Here is an 8,606-nt window from a genome sequence, read left to right as displayed (position 1 = left end):
TATACTGCTTGTGGTTGGTTATTCCCATCCACCTAATATTTCAGCGAATGCCTCCTAAATTTGAACATCGATTTTAAAATAAACATGTATATGTATGGGCATACATGCATAAAGCACACGAAACTGAATTCTTAGAACTCCAACATTTTGAACAAATATGAATCATACAATGGAAGACTTAGAGTTGAGTACTTGTAAGAAAAACATAGTGTCTGGGTCTGTGAGCTGTAACTTGATAATTGTTTACTTAATAGCTAATATTCCTTCATAAATAAATACACAGCATATTTATTTATTTTTTTTGAGTTTGAGTTGCCTCACTCAAGATGATTCTTTCTAGTTAGATATAAATGCCTGAAAATATCATGATGTCATTATTATAACAGATGAACAATATTATGTTGTATAAATCCACCACATATTCTTTCTGGATTCTTTGCTTATGGGACATCTAGGTTGTTTCAAGTTTCTGGCTATTATGAATCATTCCGGCTATTCATCCATCAATGAAAATGGTTGAGAAAGAATCCTGTGATAGGATGGGGTGGTTTTTGGGTATATTTCCAAGAGTTGATTTTCTCAGTCATTAGAGATTCCTTTCTTGATAATTGTATATTTAGATATGTACCTCATTTTAAATTGGATTATATGGGGGGTTGATACATATTGTCTTGATATATATATATATATATATATATATATATATATATCAAGAGGACTAAGACCCAGTTGAGATATATACTGGGTCTTAGTCCTCTGTTGGATGTGGCTTTAGTAAAAACAAAAATTTACATTATGTAGATTGCAACATTGGCCAATTGATGGTGCCTATTACCTTACAAAGGATTTTCAATTTTATAAGGTCTCATTTACTAATTGTTGATCTTAGTGCCTGCACGATCCGTGTTATGTTCAGAAAGTTATCTCCTGTGCCAATGTGTTCAAGTCTATCCCACACTTTTTCTTCTGTCATGTTCAGGGTATCTGGTTTAGGTCAAAATGTTTTTTCTTTCTTGATTTTTATCACAATTTAAGTATATTTTATATCAAGTATTTGGTGGTGGTTTTAAATTTCTCATATGTAACCTACATCTTAAAATTACTGGGATGTTAAGAGATCATTCAGTTTTCTATAAGAAATTGATTGATATACATGGATAGACATGAAGATAAGAAAAGTGATTAGGAGGGAATGATGGGAAAGACAGCCAGAAAGGACTCAATCTTTGCCCTTCAGGATTATAGTTGAATAGTCCAAGATATTTGCTAGAAAAATAACATGAAGAAACACATTATCATATTGCATTTACTTCTACCAAAAAGAAGAAAAGACACAACAGCAATTCAGTGCCATGCTTCTAAGCAATTTATTTAGTATACTGTCTTTTGTACTAGTCATTTTGAAGGTGTTTTTTTTTTCAATATAAATGTGAAAATTTTAGGACTTGAATTTATTTTCAAAGCTCTACTGTTATCGCTTGTTAGAAGGGTACACAGAGGGTCCATTAAGCTAATCTGTATTTTAATGTTTGCCAAATAGTGGCACAAATCGTTCTTTTTCAGATAGTGAGAAGTGTTCCAGGACACTGAATCTGCCTGTGCAGCTACCAAGAATGCAGTGGCGTCTGCTTGTCAACTGTCTGCCTTTTGTTTACTTTTACTTTTTCTTTTCTTTTATTGTTGAAAATAGATTATTTTCATACAGTATTACCTGATATGATTTCCTCTCCCCCAACTCCTCCTATATCTTCCCCATTTCCCCATCCACCCAAATATATACCCTTCCTTGCTCTCTCTAATTACAAAAGACACTACTACTAATAATAATGCTAATAATAATTACATAAATAAATAGGTAAATAAATAAAGTCATGGAAGCCTGAATAGGACAAAACAAATACTGCATAGTAACTTTAATCTACCAATATCACTGCTATGGCAAAGGGTCACATGCAAAGATTTGATCTAGGGGGCATGTAGACACACCACACACCTTTAATCCTTCTGACTGAAATACACATCTTTAATCTCTCTGGGTGGACGACAGACATATTTGTGGCTCACACTTTTAATCCCAATCAATCAAGTCTGACTAAGAGGCAGAGAATGTGATGAATCAGAGAAAGATTTGAGAGAATGATTCAGTGATAAGATATGTTTAAGTCTCACAGGAACAGCTCAGGAAAGAGGCTACTTTAAGAAGACTAAGGGGAAGATAATTCAAGTCAGTTCTGTGCAGTGCAGCGCAGTGCTGTGCAGTTGAGTTCCATTGAGTTCAGTTGAGTTCAGTTCAGTACAGTTCAGTGTAGAGCCATGCTCTTGAGTACAGTTGTGCTCGGTTCAGTTGGGAGCAGTTCATTTCAGCTGCTCAGTTGAGTTCAGAGGCAATCTTTCTCAGCAGAACACTTCAGTTAGAAGCTATGAGAAACCAATTTGAATCAGTCAGCTTGGAGAGGAGTCTGAGCCAGAGTAGCTGCATTGAAACAGACAGCCAGAGTTCAGAACAAGCCAGAAAGAGTGAGTTTATTCTGCATTAAGTCTCAGAGGCTGGAACATTATAGTCTGGGGTTAGAAGCTGAAATCTGAAGACTTCAAGGTCCAGTCTTGCAGAGGCATAGATTATATGGAGGCTAGAAGCTTCCAGGCCTAGGTTTAGGGATGATTAAATAGAAACACTCTGAGTTCAGCCCAAGCCAAGTATTCATAAAACTTGGGTATGGCTCTCATCTCATCCCTCCATCTGAGAAAACAAAAGTGACATTTACATTTACAAGTAAACAAAAAGATAAAACCACAACTAAAGAAAAAGGTGCAGGTATAAGATATAAACAAAGAGACATATACATTTGTACATACCTCATAAAGATACAAAACTGGAAACTATAATCTACAAGCAAAAGTTCTGTAGGGTAAAATATAAAGTAAAATACAAAATATGAACGCTGAGACAAAAACAGTATGAGACAAGAACCTCCAACAATGCTGTTGAGTTTGTTCTGTACTGGTTTCTACAGCTGGGCATGAGGCCTGCCCTTATTTGCTGTTTGTATACACAATAAGACTTCCTTAGAGAAAATTAATCTTCCATTCTGAGAGATTATTAACTAGAGACAACTTCTGGCTTAGGAATGAAGGTTTTTGTCCACTTCTCTCCAGTAAAGTAACCAATAGTTTGGCAATAGCCTTTGTTGTTTAGAGATTTCCATTGGATTCCTTTGATCATCAACTCATTTAGAAGCAACCCATTTCTTGTACTTAAGGTTTTATTTGGTGGCAGGACATGTCTGTTTCTGTGTTAGATACTCATTTGTTCCTTCTTCCCATTGCTTATAACTAAGTAATTAAATTTTTCTGAATCAAAATAGTCTTTGGACAGTCACTGAGGCAGATATGAGGCTAAGCACATTACATTCCATTGTTATCTTTGATTGTTGCAATCATTCCATGAATTTGGATCCCATTATGACATAATTTTGAACACAGTTGTAAGAGCTCAGGGGTCCAGCTGCCATTGCCTTCCCATACTGCACTAAATATTCTTAGGCAAATTTCATTTTTAGCGTTAATGAGTGGTATGTTTACATTTATAACTTACCACTTATTAATTTTACTATGTACCTGCTTAAAAATAAATTTATTGATGATTTATTATCACTAAAATGTATATACATATTTTATATGCAAGTATTCTTGAGGTCACATGATTATCAGGCAGAATGGGGCAACAGATAGAAAACACTGATGAAGTTCCACCTGAAACAGCCAAAATGGTTACCTTATCCTTCCCAGCATAGACGTTATCCATGTCTTGACAAGATTTTCTATCCACTGGCAAATGTGTTGCTTTAATTTCTTCTCTAAATTTTCTACCATGTGCTAAACATTATTCCTCTAGATGGGTAAGGGAGGGGACCACCTGAGAAGATTCTCTTTAGTTACCCCTGCCCCCATGCAGCATAATGCATACCTTAAATTTTGTCTAGACTTTAGGAGACCATGGGGAACATAGTCATGTTATCGGTGTGTTTGTGTATGCAGCTTATGTAACACTTCATTGGCTGACCTGTGTCCAGCTATCCAATCCTTTTTCATTGTAAGTGTTTTGTTTGTTTGCTTGCTTGTTTGTTTGTTTTTGTTTTTACACCCTGGAATGGATTCCTTCCTTGATGATCTACAAAAGTACTCTACTAGCTGGTTTTGTGTCAACTTGAAACAAGCTGGAGTTATCACAGAGAAAAGACCTTCAGGTGAGGAAATGCCTCCAGGAGATCCAGCTGAATGGCATTTTCTCAATTACTGATCAAGGGAGAAGGGCCCCTTATGGAGGGTGCCATCCCTGAGCACCATAAAAGAGCAAGCTGAGCAAGCCAGGTGTAGCAAGCCAGTAAGAAACAACTTTTCATGCTCTCTGCATCAGCTCCTGTATCCTGATCTGCTTGAGTTGCAGTTCTAACCTCCTTTGGTGATGAACAGCAATGTGGAAGTGTAAACTGAATAAACCCTTTCCTCCCCAACTTGCTCCTTGGTCATGATATTTTTGCAGGAATACAAACCCTGACTAAGACAAATTGGTACCAGCATAGAGGGGTATTTCTGTAACAACCTGACCATGTTTTGGGGAGGACTGTGGAAGGACTTTTTAACTTTGGGCTAGAAGATCCATTCAGTGTTAAGAGCTCTGTGGGATGTTGTGTAGGAGCTTGGAAGATAATGTTGAGAACATTGGGATATTTGCACCTGCAGAACTATGTGCAACTGAGCAGTCCCCTGAATGAATTGCTCTCCAAGGGCTTTAAATACAAGCTCTTTGTTTGTCTGTCACACAGAGGAAAGCCTGGATACTTGTTCTTTGTTAGACACCATCATAAGAACTGTCCCTGGAGTATTCTTCCATGAGGCTCACATTGTCCTATGACATCATCTTCTCCACTGACCTCACACTCTTCAGCATTCAGCAGAAATGTGATCACTTTGGATGCCTTCCTTCAACCTGGGTGTGTTTGTGGCTTGTAATTTCATATAAATTTGTTGTACAGTATTTGTTTACACTGTGAAACCTGAGATTATATTATTTCCTGGAAAAACCTGTTTCTAGTAGTGCTGTGGTTCAGCCCTAGCACATGCCTTCAATCTAAGAGCTTTCTGATTTTTGGAAACAGGGTTAAATAAAGTCAACCATAGGTCAAGAGGCAGAACAAGAAACCAGTTAACAAGGAGTGAACATAGGAAAACAACAGAAAGGGGGTCAGGAAGATGGATAGAAAGACACAAAGGAAGTAGAAGTTAGGGACACTTCCTTTGAAAAGATTTTGAGATTGCATGAAGAAGGGCTTCCCTTTCCCTTTGGGAGATAGGTTGAGGAGAAAGGTCAGCTGGATGCTTTCTCTGCCTCACTGAGCTAGCAGGCTTTCACCCCAGATTCTGGTTGACAAGACTTTATTGGTAAAACTGAGCATTTGAGATTGTCTTAAAAGCAACAGACATTAGTGTCATGTGGCCTGATTGGTTTATTATGTATAACCAGAGGAGCTATTGTAAGATCTTTAAACTGTAGGTCATTTAATTCTGTCATCATTTCTTTCCATTTTGGGGGAATTGTGTATGATACATAATTGTCCTTATATATATATATTTTTTACTTGCTTCCTATTGGATGCAAGTTGCTGCTAAACGTTTTTAGTTATAAACTCCATTTACTGTTTAACTATTTTCTCGTTTATTAAGGATTTATTTTTACTTTGCATGTATGAGTGTTTGCCTGGAGGTATGTATAACATTGGTGTGCAATTCCAGCAGATGCCAAAAGAAGAAGATGGGCCACTGAAACTCGAGTTACAGGCAGTTGTGAGGCACTGTGTGTTCTGGGAACAGAACCTAGGTCTTTGGCTAATGCAGAACATGTTCTTAACTGTTGACCCATCTCTCTAGCTACCTCTACTCTACTTTCCTTTCTTGCTTTGGACTAAATTTATTTTTTACATTTTCATCTTACATTTAAAGTCCTCTGTATAGTAAAATCTAAGAAAAAGCAGAATCTGTATCATAAGTAAAGAAAGAAACTCAGAAAATCTCACTTTTCCTTCATTTTTGTCTTATATTTATTCATTTTATGGTGTTAATAAGTTAAAAATAACTATATAGTTAGAATTATTTAGTTATTGCAACTTTTCATTCTTAGAGAATTCTGTGCCATACATTTGCATCTTATTTTTAGACAGAAAAATCTCTTATAACTATAATTTGCAATGTGCAGTTGCAAAGTAAAGCCTCAGTGTATTTAATAACTTGCTTAGCTGCCCCACATGTGAATGATCTAAGGAAGGTCCCACTGGCTCCACCCTCTTTTCTTATACTGACTCCACCCGCTTCTCTTACTGAGGATCCTGAATCTCTCAGCTCTCATCTGTCTTTACCTGATGTTTCCATTCTCAGTTTATTGTCAGCCATGTTTGAAGTTTCAACATGTTTATTTGTTTCTGTTTTAAAATACTGTTCTTTTTGTAAACTAAACCATTTCTGTTGTTTCTTAAAACATTCATTTTAATTCTCTAAAATCGGTCCTACACAGTCACTTGTCAGTTAATTCCCATGTTGGTTGCAGTTAATGCCTCTTCAGATAATAAGAAAGGCTCTATTATTTGGTTTTTACTTTATTCCTCTATTCATTGCCAGTGGGCACACATGTGGCTGAGTGTAGCTATGTCTTATTAGCGTTTTGAGTTGTATTCTTTCCTTAGACGTCCATTTGTTGGAAGGTATTACTGTCATTTTGATCCACAACTTGAAGCTTCATAATACTTCCTATAGACCTCAGATTCTTCTGCAAGTGGTAGAGTAAGTGCAAGATTACACCACCCTGGCCCCTACAAGTTTTCTCTCCACACAGTGAAGCCTTGTACCCTCTCCTTGGTTTACAAATTACATCATTATAAATCAGGTCCCTTTGTTGTAGTGTTACATGGCAGCAAACTCAAGGAGTCTCTCTAAGATGGTGTGTGTGCATATGAGAGAGAGAGAGAGAGAGAGAGAGAGAGAGAGAGAGAGAGAGAGAGAGAGAGAGAGAGAGAGAGATTTAATAGAGATTTTCTAGGGATTTAACTCACCCTACTTTAGCTGAGCTATATCTCCAGCCAACTGGTACATTCCTTAAATCATTAGTCCATTCACAATGGTTTCGCCAACAGCTTAAAAGCCATCTAATGCTCTGAATGCTCATACTGTCATCTTGAGAATCAATACTCCAATACGTTATTGTCAGAGATCATAGATCTTTAGATCATCTGGATGCAAGCACAACATTCATGTCCACAACTCCCTTTGGTGTGCTTTGTATGTGATGGGCTTTGAATGAAGAATCAGAAAAACTATGTATACAAGAAAACCAGTCATACATGGTGTGTAAAAATATTTCACCAAGAAATCTCTAGAAAACCTCTAGTTGTGGTGGGTATTGTTTTGTTTTCCTTTTTATTTTTTCTAATCATTCCAAGATTTTAGTGCTTGAGAATGTTACACTTATATAGTGAATTTTGATTAAATCCACCCGCACCCAGTTCTCTCCTTTCCATTTACCACTCCTATACGCCCACCGACACTTTTCCCTCATTTTTTCATATTCCTTTAGGGTATGGGGGTATTTTGTTTTGTTTTTCCAATTGAATCCATTAAACACTGCCTGAATTTGCATAGATGTGGAACAACTGAGATGTAGGTAGCCTCTCATGGTACACGTACCTGAAAAAAGAATTGAGTCTTCCCACATGATAGCCACCATTTACCAATAGCTACTTAGAGAAGGGTGGGCCTGTTTTCACAGAAACTATGGGTTCAGGTTTGTAATGGCCCTTTAATGTTCAATAAATTTTGTATTGCCATAAATGTGAAAAACTCCTGGCTATTAAATTTTCTTTCCCCATTCATCTGACATTGGGGGTAAGGGCTGAAATATAGCTTTTCTATTTGTAGCTTAGCACTCCAGTCTTGGGTTATGCATGTTAACTGGTTATGGGTCTCATTAATTGTCATCTATAGACTAAAAGAACATTCAATAATGAATGATTAGATATTGATTAATCTGTGAATATAAAGATGAGATGTCAAGGGACAATTAAATACTAATCAGATTATTGGGATAATCATACTAGGTTCCCCTCTGGAGCCAAAAACCTATGTATCTATTGGATTTTGGATTAATAACAGTACCTATCACTAATTCATTCTTATAGAGTGAATTTAAACTCAATCAAAAAGTGTTTGGTTGAATCTACAACATTAGTACCACTATAGCACTAATGTACAAATCTTTTAAAAGTTATTATAGCTAGAACAGTTGGCACCAGAGTAAAATTGTCTTGTGGTTTTTTTCCCCAAGTATCATGCATAGTATTCTCCAGTACCATGCAAGCAGGGTCTTTGCTCTTGGTTTCCCTCCAGAGCTTATGATAAGACGATATTTGTTAGCTCACCACAAACTTGAGTAATATAACAGAGGAAAATCAAGTCTGTATTAACACTTTTAAATAGAATTAGTTAATTCCACATTTCTTTCTTTAATTTTTTTTAAAATTAGGTATTTTCCTCATTTATATTTCCAATGCTATCCCAAA

Source organism: Mus caroli, unplaced genomic scaffold, assembly GCF_978045245.1.
Source record: "Mus caroli unplaced genomic scaffold, Mus_caroli_1 scaffold_16, whole genome shotgun sequence".
Lineage (NCBI taxonomy): Eukaryota > Metazoa > Chordata > Mammalia > Rodentia > Muridae > Mus > Mus caroli.
The sequence above is the reverse complement of the archived record's forward strand: the minus strand, read 5'-3'. Positions refer to the sequence as shown.